Below are 24,149 nucleotides of genomic sequence, written 5' to 3' on the forward strand. Positions count from 1 at the left end.
ACCTGGTGGGCCCGACCCCTATACAGGGACCGTTAGGAGCAGGCCCAGAGGTTTGAATGCCACGGCAGCCAGAACCAAGAGGGGCGGCTCAGAATGGACTGGAGTGAGACAGAGGACCTAGTCCCACAAGCACAGGGAGGGCGTAGGCCTCAGGAGAAGACAGGAGTAGGTCAGCAGGAGACAAAGACACGAGTAGACAGGACCAGAGCAGGACTGCAGGAATCTGGCAATGGTAGGCAGGACCGGAGTAGGACTGCAGGAATCAGGCATGGGTAGGCAGGACCGGAGTAGTACTGCAGGAACAGACACGGGTAGGTAGGACCGGAGTAGGACTGCAGGAACAGACACGGGTAGGCAGGACCGGAGTAGGACGGCCGGAATCAGGCAAGACACGAGCTGGCAAGGCAGAGCAGGAACACACAGGACCAGAGTAGAACTGCAAAGAAGCACAGGGAAGTATGAGGACAGAGGCCGTGCACAGGGCAAAGGCACGGGAGCCTAGTGTGCTGATAATACATCAACGATCAGGCACCTCCATTATGGGAGGGTGGCCTGATATACCCGAGAACCTGCCCCCATTGGTCCGGCGGTGCTAGCGGGTCAGGGCACCGCCGGAGTATAAGAACAGGCTGGGAGGGCCGGCCGCAGCCTATGATGCATGCGCAGGGCTTGCAGTGACGTCACAGGCCACGGGCCGGTCAGAGGAGGACGCCGCCGCTGAAGGAGGGAGGGAGGCTGTGGCGCAGGGTGAGTATCAGAGCGTGTGACGGGGACCATGGCAGGGCGCGCGATGGGGACAGGGGCCGTGACACCTATAAAGAGAAAAATCAGACAAACTGAACATATGAAAGTGGTCTCTTAATTTTTGCCAGAGCTGTATAATGGGCCCCATATGATGCTCCATATTTAATTGGCCCCATATGATTCTCAATATATAATGGGCCCCATATGATGCTCCATGATGAGCCTCATATAATTCATATATAATGTGCCTCATATCTGATGCTCCAGTGTATGATGTGCCTATATAATGCTTTATATATAATGGGCCCTATATATGATGATCAAATGTATAATGAGCTCCATATATGGTACTCCAGTGTATAATGGGCTCCATATATAATGATCCAGTGTAGGATGGGCTCCATATATGATGGACTCATATATGATGTTCCAGTGTATGATGGTCCCTATATATTGCTCCAAACACTTAAAAAAATTGAAATACTCATCTCTCGTCACTGGCTGCTGCTCTGCTTCGGACTACTCAGCGTCACCGTCTTCTGGTTCTCTGCACTGTGACTGCTCAGGCAGAGGGTGCACACACATGATGTCATCACGCCATCTAACCTGAATGTCACAGTCAGAGGGTGTCGCAGCAGTGAAGCAAAGAGTGGTAAGTATTGCAAGTGCTGGGGCCCTGAGCAAGCAGGGGGACCACTTGTGGGTGCCGGCACTGGCACAGACACTGGGCCCCAATAGCGTGCTGGTTTCCTCGATGGTGAGTGGACCCCCCCGCCTGCTCAGGGCTCCGACACTTGTCCGAGTTCACCAGGTGCTGATGCCGGCCCTGCTCTGAGCCATATTTGGATGACAGACCTGATAACTGCTCCTACTCCTGCTTCTCTTTCTCCTGGGCCACTAACTCATCCATCATGGCCTGAATTGTTTTTTCCAGCAGGCATATAAGTGGTATAATAACACTGCTGATGGCACTGACCATATTGGTAGATGTCACGGATGTTCCTGGTTACCTGAGCAGAGGCCCCAGACCCTGATAACTGCTGCTGCAGCAGCTCTAAACACCATGCCGCTCCCCACTCACCTTAGTGAGGCCCGGCAGCAATAACTCAGCGGTCTCCAAATGGCCAAAGCTCACCAGAGAAAAAAAAATGTTTGGTTTGTTGATAAGGTCACGGTCACCTGTGTCTTGACGCAGCGAGTACCGCAAGGCGAACCCATTTTATGCACATGACCCTGGATACACCGCCTCCAGTGGGGCGAATTTAAATAATAAACACGTGCAGCTGGATACACCACCTCCAACTGGCGAATTTAGACATTACATGTATATACAAGTCTGGAAACCCTGTCTCCAGTAAGGCGAATTTAAATAATAAAGGGGAACCTGGGTAACATTAACAATGGTGGGTCCAGCGATAGGGAATAGGGAAGTGGAGACCTCCTGTACTTCCCTGAGCCAGTGTCCCTGCACTCCTAACGTTCCCTATGCCGGTTCCGCATCGGGCGATGCACAGAATACCTTTTAACCCTAGCTCCTCCACCCGGATCCATCACCATAACTGGATCCTTCACCATAGTGCAGCCTTGGAGCAGAGTCCACCACCAGTTGCAGGTGGCCAGTAACAGAGTCCCAAAGATAAGTTCAGCTCCTGCCAAAAAAGTCCAGCATGTTTGAGTCCAGCTCTCAGCAACCAAGTCCCGCATGCTGAGTGCAACTCTCTCCATAGTCGTCACTCCACCAAGCCATGCAAGCACTTCCTGCAAACACCATAAACTGTGACTCCACCACGCCATGCCAGCCCTTCTTGCAGACCACCTAGCTGCCACTCGTCCCCTCTGGCTGGGCTGCGCCGGATTCATGTTCAGCTCCTTCATTCACCCAGGCTCCCATGTGAATGACTAACACACAATATCACCAACAGTGATTGAACACCCCTGGCTCCCTTTTCTAGAGCCTAACACCTGATTTGTAATTAAGTGCACATTAAACCAAAGAAACTACAGTGCACTACCACTCACCACCACCAGGGCAACTTAGAATGAACGACACCACGTGTAATAATTCTAATGGCCACCGGGGGCAATCACATCACTTTGGCACCTAGCCAAAGGAAAAAAAATTCACTTATCCATTTAAACTGTCAGATCCATGCTAGATCATGACAGTAGACTATTCGAACCAGTGAAACACGGCACACATGGTGCACACAAGTCCCACATGGAGGCTCAACTGATGCCAATAAATTTTCCCAGACTACTCAAAAACACACACTAGTACAGAAGAATTACTTTTGGGGCCTAGAAATGGCAACAAAACAGTTGATGTAAATTATTTACTTCTCAGAGTACTAGAAAGCAAACAGCGGCTTAAAGGAAAGTACTTCCACGGGCAGAGAAGCAGAGTACATACAGTGGCTTAAAAGACAGTACTCCCACAGATATGGGTGCAGAGTACACACAGCAGCTTAGAGGACAATGCTTCAACAGGCAGGGGGGTGCAGAGTACACACAGCGATTTAAAGGACAGTACTTTCACAGGCAGGGGGTGCAGAGTACACACAGCGATTTAAAGGACAGTACTTTCACAGGCAGGGGGTGCAGAGTACACCAAGCTGCTTAAAGTGCAGTACACTCACAGGCAGGGGCGTGCATAGTACACACAATGGCTTAAAGGACAGTACTCCCACAGGCGGGGAGTGCAGAGTACATACAGCGGCTTAATGAACAGTACTCCCACAGATATGGGTGCAGAGTACACACACAGCATCTTTTAACACAGTAGAACAGTACACCCACAGATATCGTTTGCAGAAAACACACAGTGTTTCTTTTCAGGGGGCGCAGTCACAAACTGTCCCTCACTCCAGCTGCATCCTATCCCTACCCTGAGAGCATAATGGTGATTGCACCAGTGAACCAGCCTTTACACAGGCCAGGTCAGGTGCTGTGCTGTCCAAGCAGACCCATGCTAATACTTGTCATGGCTGTGATGGCTCCAGAAGTGCCCACAATCTAAAAGCCCATACAGTAAAATGTCAGTGTTCGGGGTTCAGTAACAGACGCATGAAATCAGGTATGAATCCCGAACTTTCCCTATCGGTTTTGCTTATCCCTAAATAGGAGCATAAAATCTATTTCACTTTTCAGGAGGAAATAAGCTGATAACATAAATGACTGACTTTTTTGTTGCTGCTAACACAGATGCAATAAATATAGCATGAAGTTATTAACATTAAGAAGGTGATGACTAGAGTAATTCTAAATATTGCATTGGTAATCTGCTGACTTGTCTAGCAGCTCATAAAAACGTCACATGTTGTAAACCAGGCACCGTAGGTGCTGCAATGGTTAAAGGGCATTGACTTCTTCAACCTTAAAGAGTCTTGAGATGAAACACATTGTTTGCATTGTGTTGATGTATACACTGCTGTTTTCTGAAATAAATATTCTGCTTACTGCTAACAGTTTAATTTATGTCTTGGGTAAAGCAAGTAAATTTTTCCATCTAATCAAGGAATCAACTTTCTGGGACTGTAATACTTTTTATTTAAACAAAGCACCAGTAAGTTAGTTGAATATAAGCCTCAGTGCTAAGTATAGAATTTGCAAGATTTCATTTTTTAATATAAATCATGATATGAAAAATTAAAAAAGAAACAAAAATAAAAAATACATTAAACATAAATCTAATTTAACTGTAGATCATATTCTGAACTCATTTCCTATAAATAGTTCTTTCAGCTTTTTTTCTGTTTATTATATATTGAAAATTGTAACATTTTCTAAAACACTTTCAGCCCTTCGCAGTTTTCAAGACTTATGTTTTCTGTCAATGAACTGCTTCCAAAAATGTGACATACGGTAGATGTGCAGTACGTGTTGGGTGCCGATGTAGAGTTGGCTCATCCACCTGTATCCACCTGTAATTTCAGCTATTGGAACTAGCTGCAAGTCCTGAAATTTAACTTCTTAGATGACTTGTTCAATAGTGACTGGAGCATCTAAGTAATTAGACAGAAGCGAGGTAACATCACATGGCTCCATAGAGAATACAGAAGTATTTCTGTGTACAGCTTGCTTTAGTCCCCATTGAACCTGTGATCACTTATTTTCTCCTATTGTTTAAATGCAAAAAAGAGAAAAAAATTAGCAAGTTTTAAAAAGAAAAAAGAAAATCTATATACATTTACTATGGCTATAGTCATATTAATTAATAAAATAAAATAAACATTTTGCTTTAACTCTTAGGAAACACAGTAAAAATAAAATAATACCACCATGATTTTTGTTCATCATTCCATCCAAAAAGTTTTTTCTCATTTTTCAGCACATTGTACGGTAAAGTAAACTTCATCCTATCTCACAAAATTAGCCCACATCCAACAAAAGTTATGGCTCTTGAAAGACAAAAACAAAAAAATAGAGAAAAAAATGGACACAGTGGGAAGGGTTAAAAGAACCTACATTGTTTTCATGGAGTAGCTGAAACCCAGACCTAATCATGTAATGGATACACAGGGGAACATCTATACATGCAGTACAGCTCTACCTTCCAATGAACTTAGCACCCGTGAAAACATCACATGACCAAAACCTAGAAGTTTTTCCAGCAATTGGTAATAATGGCTTATCCAAAGTATACAGTGAGTACAGAAAGTATTCAGACCCCTTTAAATTTTTCACTCTTTGTTTCATTGCAGCCAATTGGTAAATTCAGCAAAGTTCATTTTTTTCTCATTAATGTACCCCATCTTGACTGAAAAAAACAGAAATGTGAAAATGTAAGCAAATTTATTAATAAGAAAAACTGAAATATCATATGGTTATAAGTATTCAGACCCATTGCTCAAAAACTCTTATTTAAGTCACATGCTGTCCATTTCCTTGTGGTCCTCCTTGAGATGCTTCTACTCCTTCATTGGAGTCCAGCTGTGTTTAATTAAACTGATATGACTTGATTTGTAATGGCACACACCTGTCTATACAAGACCTCACAGCTCACAGTGCATGTCAGACCAAATGAGAATAATGAGGTCAAAGGAACTGGCCAAGGAGCTCAGAGACAGAATTGCAGAAGGCACAGATCTGGTCAAGGTTACAAAATAATTTCTGCAGTACTCAAGGTTCCTAAGAGCACAGTAGCCTCCATAATCCTTAAATGGAAGAAGTTTGGGACCACCAGTAGTCTTCCTAAACCTGGCCGTCCTGCTAAACTGAGCATTCATGGGAGAAAAGCCTTGGTGAGAGAGGTAAAGAAGAACCCCAAGATCACTGTGGCTGATCTCCACAGATGCAGTAGGGAGATGGTAGAAAGTTCCACAAAGTCAACTATCACTGCAGCCCTCCACCAGTCAGGCCATTATGGCACAATGGCCCGACAGAATCCTCTCCTCAGTGCCAGGCATATGAAAGCCCACATAGAGTTTGCAAAAAATAACACATGAAGGACTCCCAGACTATGATAAATAAGATTCTCTGGTCTGATGAGATGAAGATAGAATTTTTGGGTGATAATTATAAGTGGTATGTGTGGAGAAAGCCAGGCACTGCTCATCACCTGCCCAATACAATCCCAACAGTGAAATATGGTGGTCGCAGCAGAATGCTATGGGGGTGTTTTTCAGCTGCAGGGACAGGATGAATGGTTGCAAGTGAAGGAAACATGAATGCGGCCAAGTACTGAGATATCCTGGATGAAAATCTCTTCCAGAGTGTTTAGGACCTCATACTTGAAGGCTTTAAAACAACTCTGTGACCATTATTGACTGGCCCAGTAAGAGCTCTGACCTAAACCCAATTGAGCATTTCTAGAGAGACCTGAAAATGGCAGTCCACCAATGTTCACCATCCAACCTCTCAGAACTGGAGAGGATCTGTAAAGAAGAATGTCAGAGGATCCCCAAATCCATGTGTGAAAAACTTGTTGCATCATTCCCAAGAAATCTCTTGGCTTTACTAGCTCAAAAGGGTGTTTCTACTCAATACTGAGAAAAGTGTCTGAATACTTATGACCATGTGATAGATGAGAGGTTGGTGGTGATGAAACAAAATCTGGAAACTCTGAAGGAATCTCTATCTTCTGCACAGGAGAGATACAAGAAATCTGCCGATAGATTCCATAGACCTGCAACCATGATTAAGGTAGGATAATCTGTGTGGTTATCCACAAAGAATTTGAAATTGAATGTTCCATCACAGAGACTGGGACAACAAGTCATCTGTCCACTCAAGATTCCTGGGATCGTGAGCTCCGTTGCCTGGCATCTGAAGTTATCAAGGACTATGAAGGTACATCCTCTGTTCCATGTCTCCATATTAAAACCTGTATCTCCGAATATTTTTAAGGGTTGTATTGCACCTCCTCCTCAGCCTGTGCTGGTGGATGGGCATGAACAATTTGTTGTGGAGAAGATTCTGGACTCCAGAATCCAGAGGAATCAGCTGCAGTACCATATTAAGTGGCAAGGATATCCACCTGAGGAGAATACTTGGGAGCAAGTGAGTAATATCTGTGCTCCTCAAAAGATTGCTCTGTTTCATTAAAAATATCCTTGAAAACTAGGTCCTGGATCGTCCTGAGGCCGCTTCTAGGGTGGGAGTAATGTAAGGATTCCGGATGTTACTTGGAGCCTGTTCTGCCCTTGTCCAAGATGGAGTCTGGTACTTCATCCTGACCTGGAACTTCCTGTCTGTCCTGCTATTTAAGTTCAGGTTGGGAGATCCTCCTTGCCTGAGTATTTTGTTGCTGTTTGCTTCTGAGCTCCCTCCTGGCTGGCATCTGGAGTTCCTGCTGCTGTTCGTTACTTGGTGCTCTTCCTCTCTGCTACCAGTTGCCTTCAGTCCTCTGAGCTGCTTCTGGAACCTGCTTGGATTACCTACTGTCATGACTTCTAAGACTGTGTCTGTGCGGGCTGCTGTGCGGGACTTGAGCAGGACTTTTCAGCCCAAAAAGGTACTCTTAAGGATCTTCTCCTTGTTATGCTCCACCCGTGTTTTTCTGGACTTCCATGAAAGGTGTCATTCCTTTGTCTGCATAATTCTTGACTTCCACGTGTAAAGTGCCGGTCGCTCTCTTGCCTCTTATTACTGCTGGACTTCCACGTATAAGTGCTGTTCGCACTATTGCTTGACTTTCACGTATCAGTGCAGTTCACACTCTTGCGTTATATTACTGCTGGACTTGATTGCTTTAGTGGATGCACACCGCTATCACGTTTGCAAGACATTTCTGTTTTGTGCTGTGCATTTTGCCGTAATTGCAGGAAAGGCTCTGTTAGTTTTTGTTGTATTTCTTACTTTGTTTGCTTGTCTCAACTTTGGTCTTAGTTCCATTTTATCCCACACAATCAGATTCCATAGTACCTAAATAATTGTTGCACTCAGTTAAATTACTTGCAGTGTTTTTCACTGTATTTTTTAGTGTGTTTTTAAATGTATTTTCATTGTATTTTTTATGCTGTGATTTTGTATCTTTTTCTGGTATGTCATCTTTTATACAAATCTGCTTTATTATTGATACGTCGTGGTTAGGGATGAGCGAATAACTTCGGATAAGAGCTTATCCGAATACATTTGTGCTCAACAGTTTACATTCCCCAGCAGAATTTTTGCTTTCGTGTCTTTTTTCCAGAGAATATGAATGATAACACCCAAACTTTATCACCACTCATGGTTAGTGGTTGGGTGAAGCCATTTACTGTCAAACTACTGTTTTCTCTTTTTAAATCATAATGACAACCCAAAACATCTAAATGCCCCTGATCAAAAGTTCACATACCTTGGTTATTTTGGCCTGTTAACATGCACAGAAATTGACAAATGGATTTGAATGACTACTAAAGGTAACATCCTTACCTGTGTCATCATTACCTCACTAAAGTCTCCAATGATCTGCTAACAGCTAAATCAAATGGGCACTACTCCATGCTAATTCTCTTGGATCTCTCTGCAGCATTCGACACTGTGGATCATCAGCTCCTCCTCACTATGCTCCGTTCCATTGGCCTCAAGGATACCGTTCTCTCCTGGTTCTCCTCCTATCTCTCCGACCGCTCCTTTACTGTATCTTTTGCCAGTTCCTCCTCCTCTCATCTTCCCCTTACTGTTGGGGTCCCCCAAGGATCGGTTCTAGGCCCCCTCCTCTTCTCCTTGTACACTGCCCCTATTGGTCAAACAATCAGTAGATTTGGTTTCCAGTACCATCTCTATGCTGATGACACCCAATTATACGCTTCTTCTCCTGACATCACGCCAGCCTTTTTAGAAAACACCGGTGATTGTCTAAACGCTGTGTCTAATATCATGTCCTCACTATATCTGAAACTGAACCTGTCAAAGACTGAACTCCTGGTGTTTCCTCCCTCTACTAATGTACCTATACCCGACATTGCCATTTCTGTGTGTGGTTCCACTATTACTCCCCAGCAACAGGCCCGCTGTCTTGGGGTCATACTTGATTCCGAGCTTTCCTTTGCCCCCCACATTCGATCACTGGCTCGCTCTTGTCATCTGCACCTCAAAAACATTTCTAGAATTCGACCTTTTCTTACTTTTGACTCTGCAAAAACTCTTACTGTTTCTCTTATTCATTCTCGTCTCGACTATTGTAACTCTCTTCTAATCGGTCTCCCTCTTACCAAACTCTCCCCTCTCCAATCTGTCTTGAATGCTGCAGCCAGGATCATATTCCTCACCAATCGTTACACCGATGCCTCTACCTTGTGCCAGTCATTACACTGGCTACCCATCCACTCCAGAATTCAGTATAAACTTATTACCCTCACTCACAAAGCCCTCCATGGCTCAGCACCACCCTACATCTCCTCCCTTGTTTCAGTATACCACCCTACCCGCGCCCTCCGTTCTGCTGATGACCTGAGGTTAGCATCCTCAATAGTCAGAACCTCCCACTCCCGTCTCCAAGACTTTACACGTGCCGCGCCAATTCTTTGGAATGCACTTCCCAGGTCAATACGATTAGTCCCCAATCCCCACAATTTTAAGCGTGTCCTGAAAACGCATTTATTCAGACTGGCCTATCGCCTCAACACATTAACCTAATCTATCCCTGTGTGGCAGAGCCAAAAGTTTTACCATAACCAGGTTCCCCGCATCATTCTCCCACATGCTTTATGCATCCATTAGCCCTCTGTGTCCGTACTGTCACACACCTAACATTATGGCTGGTCCATACAATCAGGGCAACTGTTACCACCCACCTTTCGTGTCTACCTCTTTCCTCATAGACTGTAAGCTTGCGAGCAGGGCCCTCTTTCCTCTTGGTATTTGCTATAATCTACTGTATGTGATTATTGTTATGCTGTAATGTCTATTGTCTGTACAAATCCCCTCTGAAATGTAAAGTGCTGCGGAATATGTCGGCGCTATAAAAATAAAACGTATTATTATATTATTATTATTACCTGTGACCTGTTTGCATGTAATCAATGTGTGTGCATAAAAGCAAGGAATTGATAATGCTAGTCAGCAGCACTCAAACTGTGATTAACAAATGGAAATCAGGGGCTCTGTAAAAGCAAAACCACGGTCAGGTACACCAACAAAAATTTCATCCACAACTGCTAGGAACATTGTTCGGGATGCAAAGAAAAACCCACAAATAACATCAGTTGAAATACTGGACTTTCTGAAAACTAGTGGTGTGGCTGTTTCAAGATGAACAATAAGGAGGCACTTGAAGAAAAATGGACTCCATGGTCGTGTCGCCAGAAGAAAGCCATTACTGCACAAATGCCACAAAGTATCTCACTTCCAATACACAATATATCACAGAGACAAGCCTCAAAACTTCTGGAACAAATTTGGGGTGATGAGACCAAAATTGAACTTTTTAGCCACAATCATAAATGTTACATTTGGAGAGTAGTCAACAAGGCCTATGATGAAAGGAACACAATTCCTACTGTAAAGCACAGAGGTGGATCGCTGATGTTTTGGGGATGTGTGAGCTACAAAGGCACAGGAAACTTGGTCAAAGTTGAAGGAAAGATGAATGCTGCACGTTATCAGCAAATACTGGAGGCAAATTTGCAATCATCAGTCCAGAAGCTGCGTGTGGGACCTACTTGGACATCCCAGCATGACAACAATCCAAAACGCAAGGCAAAGTTGACCTGTCATTGGCTACAGCAGAACAAAGTGAAGGTTCTGGAGTGGCCATCTCTGTCTCCTGACCTCAATATCATTGAGCCACTATGGGGAGATCTCAATTGCGCAGTTCAATATATATTCTTGTACTTACAAGAGATTTTAAAATATGGTTATACATTGTGTGTCAGTACTATGCAGCCATACAGTGACATAACGAAAGGGAGTCTATCAGCACAAAATGATTGTTCAGACCATGTACAGGTAATTAGTGATATGGCCATGCATCAGCTTCCATCTTTCACTGAACCATCTTCCTTAATTGACATCAATGGCTTAATAAGAGTCAGAGGAGCTTAGAACCTAATGGAAAACAAGTACTGTATGTGGGAAGGTGCCATGCTTGGCTTGATCAGTCATTTTATGGTGACCGGGTCCCTTTTAAAGATGCACACCCAGGAAAATTAAGATTCCTTAGTCCCTTAGCCATATGCATACTGTGCAGTGTGCATAGGTTCATATACTTAGCAATCCCCTTCTTCTCCTCATATTATCACTGTTATGGCCTTCTTATTTGTTTTCTGACTAGAGGTGAGCAAATTTGTTCAGATTCGGTAGCCAAATCTGAATTTGCCATATACGTGCCACATGTATGTTTCAAGATCGGTTCTGAACATATTCGGCAACTTCTACTCCCATTGACTCTAATGATGTTCAGCTATGTTCGACGAATAAAGCATAAACAATATTCACTGCCGATCGTATTCGCAACCGAATCTGAACAAATTTGCTCAACTCTACTTCTGACTACATTTAAGATTAACCAAATCATGTAGTGTCTTCTATGAATTTGAAGTTGATTTTCTCAATACAGTCCTATGAGACCCACATTGAGAATCACATAAAATCCCACTGTGAATACTAATTCTGTTCCACACAAAAGACACCATATGAGACAGCTTACCTGAATAGCAGTCACATGGTGAAGAAGAGAATCATAACTTTGCTGATATCACATATATATATATACTAGCTGAAGAGCCCAGTGCTGCCCGGGCATAGTAACTAACTGTGGTTAGTTATAGCAAATTATAATTATCCTCCATCCCATAGTCCCATGCCCATATACCCATCATACATATCCACAAACCCATAGGCCTGTGCCCATATACTCATCATACATATCCTCCATCCCATAGTCGAGTGCCCATATACCCATCACACACCCTCCATCCCATAGTCCCATGCCCATATACCCATCACACATCATCCATCCCATGGTCCCATGCCCATATACCCATCATACATATTCGCCATCCCATAGTCGAGTGCCCATATACCCATCACACATCCTTCATCTCATAGTTCCATGCCCATATACCCATCATACATATCCTCCATCCCATAGTCCTGTGCCCATATACCCATCATACATATCCACCATCCCATAGTCCCATGCACATATACCCATCATACATATCCTCCATCCCATAGTCCAGTGCCCATATACCCATCACACATCCTCCATCCCATAGTCCCGTGCCAATATACCCGTCATACATATCCTCCATCCCATAGTCCAGTGCCCATATACCCATCACACATCCTCCATCCCATAGTCAACCATTATGACATCATAATGAGCGGCGGGGCTTGCAACCTATGATGACATCAGCGTCACCATGGCAACCATTATGACATCATAATGAGGGGCGGGGCTTGACACACACACACTTTTTCCCAATTGTGTAGATAGGGGCAAAATTGTTTGGTGAATTGGAACGCACGGGGTTAAAATTTCACCTCACAACATAGCCTAGGACACTCTCGGGGTCCAGACCTGTGGCTGTAGCCATCTGACATTCAAACACAATGCCTTCAGCAGATAAACAAAACAGCTGATTACTGCTGGTAGAGCACTCCGAGTGTTGGACGGCTGCAGCAGAAATCTTTTATTATTAACCAAACTGTCTCCTCAGCAATTCCTCTATCCTATCTGCTAATTGGGCCCAGGACACATACCTCATCTATCTTCATCCCCAAGTTATTCTCTGAAGTCTTGTTTTGTCTGCTATGCCTGTTAAACAAGAAGTGATGCTCTCTGGAGTATACATAACTAAGAAGGTTTGGCTTTTGAAAGGTGGAGATTTCATTGATGCCTCCCCTTTAATTTTTTATTTTTGCAAAGTGTATATCTTTTTAATGGATTAACAAAAAAATAACGATATTTTCTCTTAATGAATTGGAAGCTGGACCTTCTTCTCTTAAACTTGCTCTCTGGAGTAACATGTTCCTTTAACCCCTTTCTGCTATTAGATGTACTATCCCGTCCATGTGCCCTGGGACTTAATTCCCATGGACGGGATAGTGCGCAATGGGCGATCGTGTCTGGGTGTCAGCTGATTCTCACAGCTGACATCTGGCACTAAGTGCCAGGAATGGTCACAGACCGCTCCCGACACTTTAACCCCCATAAAACTGCGATCAAACAAGATCACAGCACTCCGGAGCCGTGGCATGACGCGGGATCCCAAACGCTGCCATGGAGACCCGATGTCGTCATGATGACATCCAAGTCTCCAGACCTGAAAGACTTCCTGTCATGCACAGTGATGATCAGGAAGTCTCTCAGGTCAGTGAAAAATGCATGCAGCGCTGACAGCTTCTATAGCATGGAGATCTGCATGCTATAGAAGCAATCAGCGTGCAAAACATAAGTGTCCCATAGTGGGACAAACTGTAAATGTAAGAATTAAATAAAAACATTTTAAATAATTGTAAAAATATGTAAAAAAAATAATTAAAAAATCAATATTTATTTGATCACTAAATAAATATTTAAATGAAAAAAAATCTAAACAATAAAAGTACAAATATTTGGTATCACCACATCTGTAACGACCTGACCTATAAAACTGTTCCACTATTTAACCCCTTTAGTGAATCCCATAAAAAACAAGGCAAAAAACTGCTTTATCATCACACTGCTGAACAAAAAGTAGAATAACACACGATCAAAAAGACAGATATAAATAAACATGGTACCTCTGAAAACGTCATCTTGTCCCACAAAAAATGAACTACAATACAGTGTCATCAGCGAAAAAATAAATAAGTTATAGCTGTCACAATAAAGTGATGCAAAAACAATTATTTTTTCTATAAAATTGTTTTTATTATATAAAAGCGCCAAAACATTAAAAAAAAATGAGGTATCAGTATAATTGTACTGACTGAAGAATAAGACTGCCTTATCAATTTTACCACACATGGAATGGTGTAAACGTCCCCCCAAAAGTAATTCATGAATTGCTGTTTTTTGCTCATTCTGTCTTCCAAAAATCGGAATAAAAAGCAATCAAAAAATGACATGCTCTCGAAAATGATACTAATAAACACATCAACTCGTCCCGCAAAAAACAAGACCTCATATGACTCTGTGGCCCAAAATATGGAAAAATTATGGCTCTCAAAATGTGGTGATGCAAAAACTATTTTTTACAATGAAAAGCGTCTTTTAGTGTGTGACAGCTGCCAAACATAAAAACCTACTATAAATAGTAAATCAAACCCCCTTTATCATCCCCTTAGGGAAAAATAATAAAATAAAAAAAGTATTTATTTAAATTTTCCCAATATGGTTAGGGTTATGGTTAGGGCTAGGGTTAGGGCTAGAGTTAGGGTTGGGGCTAAAGTTAGGGTTAGAGTTGGGGCTAAAGTTAGGGTTAGAGTTTAGGCTAAAGTTAGGGTTGGGGCTAAAATTAGGGTTAGGGTTAGGGCTAAGGCTAGCATTATGGTTACGGTTGGGATTAGGATTAGGGTTGGGATTAGAGTTAGGTTTGAGGTTAGGATTATGGTTATGATTGGGATCAGGGTTAGGGGTGTTTTGGGGTTAGGGTTGGAGTTAGAATTGGGGGGTTTCCACTGTTTAGGCACATCAGGGACTCTCCAAACATGACATGACGTCTGATCTCAATTCCAGCCAATTTTGCATTGAAAAGTCAAACAGCGCTACTTCCCTTCCGAGCTCTGCCATGCGCCCAAACAGTGGTCTACTCCCACATATGGGGTATCAGCGTACTTAGGACAAATTGTACAACAACTTTTGGGGTCTAATTTCTCCTGTTACCCTTGGTGAAATAAAACAAATTGGATCTGAATTAAATTTTTGGTGAAAAAAGTTAAATGTTCTTTTTTTAAACATTCCAAAAATTCCTGTGAAGCACCTGAAGGGTTAATAAACTTCTTGAATTTGGTTTTGAGCACCTTTTGGGTATTTTCTATCATATAGATTCCTCAAAGTGTCTTCAAATGGTGTGATGTGGTCCCTAAAAAATGGTGTTTGTAAAAATGGTCAACTTTTAATCCTTATAACTTCCTAACAAAAAAATGTTGATTCCAAAATTGTGCTGATGTAAAGTAGACATGTGGAAAATGTTACTTATTAAGTATTTTGAGTGACATATCTCTGTGATTTAAGGGCATGAAAATTAAAAGTTAGAAAATGGGGACTTTTTGGCAAATTTCCATTTTTTTGCAAATAAACGCAAGTCATATCAAAGAAATTTTACTGCTACCATGAAGTACAGTATGTCACAAGAAAACAATATCAGAATCACTGGGATCCATGGAAGCGTTCCAGAGTTATTGCCTCAAAAAGGTACAGTGGTCAGAATTGCACCCTTGGAGGTAAAGGAGTTAAAGCAGCTGATTAGTTGGGGTGATGGGAGTCATAACCCCTAACAGCACTAGGAATAACCTATCTCAAAGTCAGGACATCAATATCAAAGACCTGGAACACCCTTAAGCATAGAGCAAGCAGACAACTGATCGATGAGTGCCGATAGTTGGACTTCCTTTTATCTCATAGTCCATCAATATTGTGTTCTCAAAAATCACCTTTAACTTTCATGCTAGAATTTTTTATACAGAGAGTGTGATATTTTGACAGATCTTCTTCAATATATCCTATGTATTTAGTTCACACTGGGAACTCTACAAAATCTGTGAATAATTTTGTGGAGTAAAGACAAAAATAGTTTGTGCATAGATTACATTTTTCAGGAGATTTTAGGAATGCTACTAATGAGCTTCAGGTGTGCACAAGTTTTAATAAATACTTTAGGTTTAGCAAAACTATTTTTTGGTCTTCACATCTGTTTTTCCAATTAAATTTGTCTGTGTTATCTATATAATAAGTAAACATTTTTCTGTCTTATTACTGTTCAAGAATGGCATCAATGGCAAAAAACACCTTCAAATAATATATATTTTTTTCATTTTGTGCATTCATTTTTCTGTATGATTTTTATTTCCTAATGAGAAACTAGAACAAAAACACTATACCTAGACAATGCTGCGTTTTGATAAAAATGTTAATGACCTCCAAAATGCTCCAAGAGGGAAACAAATTTAAATGTCTATGTAGACTTTGAAAAATTGTTGCTGTTTTTTTTTTTTAAAGGCACACTGTTAGTATTGCATAGTACTATGCATATTCTACTTTGTCAGGTGGAAAATTGCTGCAAAGTAAAAGTGCTTGTATAAACAAAAGTGTTAATATTTTATTTTTCATCAATTAACAAAATGAAAAGTGAATGGCAAAAGAGAAATCTAAATAAATCAATATTTGGAGTGACTTCTCTTTGCCTTCAAAACAGGAACACATTCTCCTAGGAACACTTGTTTTGAAGGCACCCGGTTGGAGTTTGTTCCAAATATCTTGGAGAACTAACCACAGATCTTCTGTGCATGTAGGTTTGTGCAAATCATTTTGTCCCTTCATGAGCCTCATGCAATTTCGCATTGACTAAGCAATGTTAAAGGCAGTGGTCTGTGATTGCCATAACATCACTTCCAGAACTCCTTGTCCTTTACACTGCAGATAATAATTAATCACATTGGCTGTATGTTTCAAATTGTCGTCCTACTGCAACTTTGCAGCCAGATACAACTCGGACGCAAATGCATGATTGATAAGTATCTACCTGTATTTCAAAGCTTTGAGGACACCCTTAATTCTGACCAACTCTCCAAACCCTTTTGCCGTAATACAATACAAAACTTGAGAGGAGCCTCCACCTTGCTCCATTGATGCTTATAGATATCTCTCGATCCCTTTGTTGGACAAACTGACTTCTGCTACTGGCACATATTGCACATTTTTACTCATCAATCCAGAGCACTTGCTGCCATTTTTCTGCACCCAGTTCATCGCTTCATGCAAAAGTTGCTTCACAAAGTCTTGTTTTCTTTCAAAAGCATGGATTCTCTGGAAAATAAAACCAAAGAAATTAGCTGGAGCACATGTTGTTATATGTTCAGTGTGTACGTGCACAGTCACACTGTGGCCATTAAAAAACATAACCTAGGATAAAAACAAAATGAGCAAATACCCTGCAGTAAGTGAATAAGCTTAAACTTAGCTGTCAAGGTTTTAATAAAAAAAAAAGCATAAAAGACATTCCACCACATCAAGCTATTACCAATCTGGATTGTCCTATCTCCAATGTAAAATCTATGTGCCAGTAGACCTCAATAGATGGGGCAGAGCAGGACCCACACCTGATTGTTTAATCACATACCCATGGAATCCTAAAAAGGATGTGCCACGCAGGAGCACATTTAAAACAAAGTACATATCCAGTAGTAAGTAAATAAGAAAATAATAATAGTACATGTAAATAACATGGGGTACTTACTTAGTTGACACTGTTTTGATCAAAAAAACATAAAGCTGTGCTACTGTGAGAATGTGTACTCACTCATGATGGGCCTATCTCTAATGTAGAACCTCTGTATGTGTCAGCAGGCCTCAATAGATGGGGCAGTGCAGGACCCAGACCTGCTTGGAATTGTTTATATCACCTTCTTCTTCATCGGGACTAAACTCCTTGATGCATTTTCACAGCCATAACTGGTTTATATAGAGTTCTTTCTTTTAATGTCTTCTGTTACACATACTGAAATGATGCCCTTCAAAATAACAGTGTCATTTTAGTGCCACCAGAATAGAAATATCAACTCTTGCGGTGATCTAAATAAACGTTATGATGTGGTTCTGAATAAATAATTGCACCTCACTATACTCCCTGCACAAAAAATTAACCTAAGACCATCCCTCTTAGGCTACTTTCACACATCAGGTTTTCGGCGTCAGGCGCGATCCGGCGTCGTGCCGGAACGCCGGATCCGGCAAATGTTTTGTAAAACCTGATGTGCCGGATCCGGTTTTCTGCCGAATCCGTCTTGTTCTTGACAGACAAAACCGGATCCGTCTCATCCGGTTCATCCGTTTTTCTATCCGTTTTTCGACGGATTACGCCAGATCCGCTTTTTAAAATTGACCCTTGTGGCCTTCCGAACGGGATTGGCTACTGGAAAACTATATATAGCGTGTTCCTACAGCCCTTCTTTGACAGGTTGGAGAGAAGAGCAAGTTACTGGCGAAGATGGATGTTGTGATTGGAAATATTTTGAAGAATTTGGCGGATTTTATAGCGGAGGCGAATCGTTTGAGGGTGATTGTTCTGGAGAAGGAGAGAGCGAGACAGCAGCGCATCAGGCATCGTAGACGACGTTTGTGGATCCACCCCATCACAGCCAAGAGAATGACGTGTGGGGTCTATTCTACACTCTGCATGGACCTTCGACGAAACCCGGATAAATTTTTTGGATATGTTCGGATGAAAATGGAGAATTTTGATTACTTGGTGGAGCGCATTGCACACCTCATAAGAAAAGCGGACACCTATTGCCGCTTCTCTGTTTCACCCGCAGAGCGTCTGATGGTGACTTTAAGGTAAGCCACATTTATTGGATGTGCTTGCATCAGAGCACACTTTCACTGCAATCTTGTTGGTGGTAGTTTGTATCTCCAAGTGTTATAGCTGAGTTTTGGTATGTAATGCTGTGATTTAAAACTAATTGATTGTTTTTTAATTCCCCACAGATTTCTTGCAACTGGAGAATCCCTTTCGTCACTGCATTTCCAGTACAGACTCGGGATTTCCACCATATCTGGAATAGTGAAGTACACATGCCGTGCACTGTGGGACTCCTTAGCTGAAGAGTTTTTACCAGAGCCCACAACAGAGAGGTGGATTGAAATTGCTGACAAGTTTCAACAGATATGTCAGTTTCCCAACTGCTTGGGCGCTGTGGATGGGAAACATATCCGCATTGTAAAGCCAGCCGGATCGGGATCGGAATATTTCAATTACAAGAAATATTTTTCAATTGTCCTCATGGCCATCGCTGACGCGGAATACAAATTTATTGCTGTTGATATTGGGGCCTATGGCCGCTCCAATGACTCTCAAGTTTTCAAACTGTCTGCCATGGGGCGTAAACTGTATGGAAACACCTTCCAGTTCCCACCACCTAGACCGCTGCCGCAAACATCTGGTCCACCTATGCCATTTGTCTGTGTAGGGGATGAAGCCTTCCAGCTGTCAGAACACCTTTTGAAACCGTACTCTAGCAGAGGATTGACAAGACCAAAACGCATTTTTAATTACCGCCTCACAAGAGCAAGAAGAATGGTTGAATGTACCTTTGGTATTCTGACAGCCAAATGGCGGGTCCTAGTGACTGCGATCAACCTCAAGACAGAAACTGTTGACGAGGTGATCAAAGCTTGCGTGGTACTCCACAATTTTGTTATCTGCAAGGAACCCATTTCCATTGAGGACACCTCTGAAGAAACCACCTTGCAAGATTACCATGACATTACCACTAGAAGTTCTGTGACGGTTTCAGTAATGAGGGACAATTTTGCACTCTACTTTATGTCACCTCAAGGCAGAGTACACTGGCAGGATGACAGAGTGTGAAAGATTTGTGCCCTAACCAAACTTGTGTACCTTCTGTACCAACAGTATATACCTTTGCCAACCAAAGTTGGCTATCATGTCATGGTCTCTATTTTTAGCTTTAGGCCACAGGTGTGTACCTGGTTGTGTTTTATGCAAAGTATTTCACCTTTAAACAAAAGTTGTGTACATTGTTATGAAATCACCAACAATAAACACAACTTTTTAGGTGAAATACTTTGCTTCAAACACAACCAGGAACACAACTGTGGGAAAAAGCTAAAATTTACCCACAGTTATATACCTGGTTTTGAATACCTTTTTACCTTTTAAATACCCTGTATTTAACCTTTTTTTAAACATATTTCGCCGCAGAAAGAAATGACAGACAACCAGTGTAAACAATAATTTAACTTTTATTTAAAATATTTTTTTTTTGTAAACTGTTTTTAAAGTTAAAAAAACTTTTTTAATAAAGGTTTGAAACCAACAGGGCATTTTTATTACAAAACACATCATAAATCTGTGTAGTGTGGGATGGAAATACTGCTGGAGGGGCTGCGGGACACTTCGACAATGGGAGTGTGGAGAGAGGACTGGGATCGTGGTGGGGAAGGAACAGTTAGAGGTGATGGTGTGGAAAAAGCTACAGAATGGGTGGACATGTGGGAGGCAGAAGAGGTGGTGGGCGGTGGAGTGGAGGGTTGGGCAGGGACTGTAGGAGCAGATGATGTTGATGGAAAGTTGTATGGGGAAGGAGTTTGGTACGGGGAAGGAGTTTGGTACGGGGAAGGAGTTTGGTACGGGGCAGGTTGCTGGAAGTGGGGAGATGTCTGGTACTGGGGAGGTTGCTGGTACTGGGGAGGTTGCTGGTACTGGGCAGGTTGCTGGTATGTAATAGGAGGGGGAGGATGGAAAGTGGCTGGAGGGGGTGCAGATGTAATAGGAGGGGGAGGATGGAAAGTGGCTGGAGGGGGTGCAGGTGGAGGAACTACAGTGGTGGGAGGTGGAGGTTGGGAGGTAACCTGCTGTAGAGCACCGTGGCACGAATGCATTACATGCATCTGCTGGGTAGGAGATAGTGTTGCCATGCGCTCCACAACAGACCTGAAAAAGGTGTGGTTTGGCAAAGATCTTGCTTCTGAATGCATGGTTTGCAGAAGTGTCTTCACCTCCAGAATGCTGGAGTTGATCTGCTGAAAGCCTGCGGAGATTTGCTCTGACAAGACTTTTAGACAGTTCTGGAAAGATGCATTCAGATGCAAGAACTCTGGCGCATAACTCTTTTCCTGACCCCTCTGCCGCTGCCGCCCAGTACCCGCAGGTGTACTAGAGGTGGCAGGGGCAGAAGGGTGGGGTAAAGGGAAAGCGATCTCCTCACCAGCAGCTTCATGTAATGTAGGCGGCCACGATGCTCCTGTGCTGGTGGATGGGACAGATGGGTCGAATGTGTGGGAAGGCTGGGAAGGTGCAGATGTACCGGGGCGGTCGAAGTGTCCCTCGGTGCCGGTCTCCTCAGGGATCGCCTCAGAAGGGTCCAATCGTGCAGGCTCCCGAGTGCTGCTCACCGTGCTGTGGAATAAAGAGAAAAAAAACCAATTAAAATAGTGACATGGTATGGCCCTGGCTGAAAAAAAAAAGTTACATCTAAACATTTTTTTGTCACATGTGGTGTGTAATATTTACCTTCTGGTGAGCATTGTCTCCCGGAGGAACGACAGGGCTCGTGCGTACTTGTACTTGCTCCTGCGTCCTCCAGATCCACTAGGGGCCCGCATCTCTTTATTGAACTCCTTCTTGAAACGATCCCTCACAGACCGCCACCGCTTCACAATTCTCTCCCCTGAAACGAGAAAGGACAAAGTGGTTAGTATACAACATCAGTGTTTCCCAAACTCCAGTCCTCATGGTCCCCAGGGGTCATGTTTTCAGGATTTCCAAAGTAAATAGAAATCCTGAACACATGATCCGTGGGGACCACGAGGACTGGAGTTCGGGAAACACTGGTTTAAATCAAACAACCGGTACTGTATATACTTACGCTCTTTAATCTGGGCCCGAGCTTCGAGGTCCTCGCAGCGGTCCACAAGGAGCGAACAGATTTCCTCCCAGAGTCGTCGGGTAACGATAAGGTCAGCGTGGCGGCGGTCAGCCATATTCCAGAGCGGCTCCCTTTCTCTGACGAGATCGATGAGGTGGTCCACATCAATCCCTCCATCCTCACCGTCAGAGTCGGGAGCACGCTGTGAAGGCTGTTAAAGAAAAAGACAAAAATAACATAATTAGCCTCCACAAAAGAAATGAAATAAAAAGTGCAAAAAAACAAAGCAAAAATATTTATACTTACACGCTGGTGACCGCCGCGTTGCTGTCGCCGACGACCCCGGGAGGCACTGCGAGGACCTCTTGGCTGAGCACCAGATTGGGAAGACTAGAGAAGAAAACAAAAAATGTTATGTCTTTGGATGTAGGCATTTGTTTGCTGTGTGTGGTCTGCAGAACATTGTTTTCTATGTGTTGTGTGTAGTGTGATGTTGTGTTTCTGCATTTGATGCAAAAAACTTACCAATTGTGAGCCCACTCCAAGTGTCTGTCCACCCCTTCCTTCTTCTTCTGGGAGCTCCTCTTCATCTTGTGATTCCTGTTTTGAAATAAAAGGCAATGAATAGACATATATTACAGAGATGATGGATTTTGGAAATAAAAACTTACCGTCAAACGCTGACGATGCGAGGGAGGGCTCCCAGAAGAAGATGTGCTGTCTTCCTCATGGCCAGACTCCATGGCTGTGGTTGGTGTTCCTGCTGCTGCCGCCATTGCTGCTGCTGCTGCTGCATCTATTGGGCGGCTGTTGAATAAAGAGAAACAAAGGGCCAATGAATATCTTGATATTCCATAGCCCTAGTTTGGAGGAATGGGGGATTTGATAATTACCGTCTCTCATCTGCTGCTGGACTCCCCTCCCGTTGTTCAGCATGCTGCTCCATTTGGGGTGGTGCTGATGGTGCTGCTGCTGCAGATGTCTGCTGCCTTCTCCTGCTCCTGGTTCTTGGCTTGGGTGGCATGTTGGGTGTGGCTGAGGGTCCCACTGTCTTGCTTTTATATATGTCTTGTGAGCAGAGCTACTGAGCATGCTCAGACCAAAGAAACCGGATCCGGCCGCCGGATCCGGCTGTCGCCGGATCAGGCGCATTGCGGCGCTCATAGGCTTTCATTGTATGAAAAAGCCGGACACGCCGGATCCAGCATGTCCGGCTTTTTCGCCGGAGACAAAAAACGTTACAGTAGCCGTTTTTTCCAGACGCCGGATCGCGTCACATTGCCGGATCCAGCGAAAATCGGATGAAACGCATGGCCATCCGGCTCGATCCGGCTCTAATGCAAGTCAATGGGGGGGAAACCGGATCCGGCATTGCATTTCGCCGGATCCGTTTTTTGTCAAAAGCGCCGGATCGCGCCTGACGGCGAAAACCTGATGTGTGAAAGAGGCCTAAGTATTCTATGACAGCTAGACTGTCTGTACTTGTGAACTATGACCACTGTTATAAACTATAACTACCCCACTGTGTCCACTTTCCATATTGAGGCTCCATGCTGCCTCTTTTCCATAATGAGCCCCAATGCTGCCCCTTGTCCATACTGAGCTCCCAATGCTGCCCCTTTTCCATACTAAGTCCCCTATTCTGACATTTTAACATACTCAACCTCACTTGCTTCTACATACTGAGCCCCCATAATGCCCTCTTACCATACAGAGCTCCCCATGCTGCCCCTTCTCCACACTGTGCACCCCATGCTGCTTTCCATACTGAGAACCACATGCTGCCCCTATCTACACTGAGCCACCCATGCTGCCCCTTCGCTGTGCTGAGCTCTCATGCTTCCCTGTTGTGAGTTCTCTTTCTGGGCTCCCTCTGGTGGTTACTGGAGGTAGTGGAGCTGGTCAGATTGACAGAGGCTTGCCACCTGATAATGATGATGACAATTGGAGATCTGGGATTTCTGACTGGTGTATTTAAGACAGCTGACTTCCTTCAATCCCTGCTGGTGATTTTCTTCCTGTGCCTTCTGAGGTCTGATGTCTCCTGCTCTGTTCCTGCATGGTTCAGCTAAGTGGTTCCTTTGCTAGTCTTTTTGCATTTGATCTGGTTTTGTCTATCTCTGCTTTGTGCGGCTCAGCTTGCTCCTGCTGGGACTGTGCTGGATCACCGCCCATATGTTACTGCTTGTGTCAGTTTGTTCTGTCCCCTGTTATATTGGTCTGTTTTTTCTTTGCTTTCAGTATATACCAGAGTGCTGATATAGTGGGGGTCAAAGTCGTGTGACTACAGTGTTTTTTTGTGCCTCAGACGTGTTGGTTTTTTCAGGGTTTTTTGCGTGATTGCAGACAGTGTCTTTCCTTTCCTGTCCTGTCTAGTCAGTTTGAGCCCCATCATTTGCTCAGTCTATTTTTCTGCCTGCGTTTGTGTTTTCATCTTGTCTCAC

This window comes from Dendrobates tinctorius, unplaced genomic scaffold, assembly GCF_039654945.1.
Source record: "Dendrobates tinctorius isolate UK_male_01 unplaced genomic scaffold, ASM3965494v1 ptg000069l, whole genome shotgun sequence".
In the NCBI taxonomy this organism is placed as follows: domain Eukaryota; kingdom Metazoa; phylum Chordata; class Amphibia; order Anura; family Dendrobatidae; genus Dendrobates; species Dendrobates tinctorius.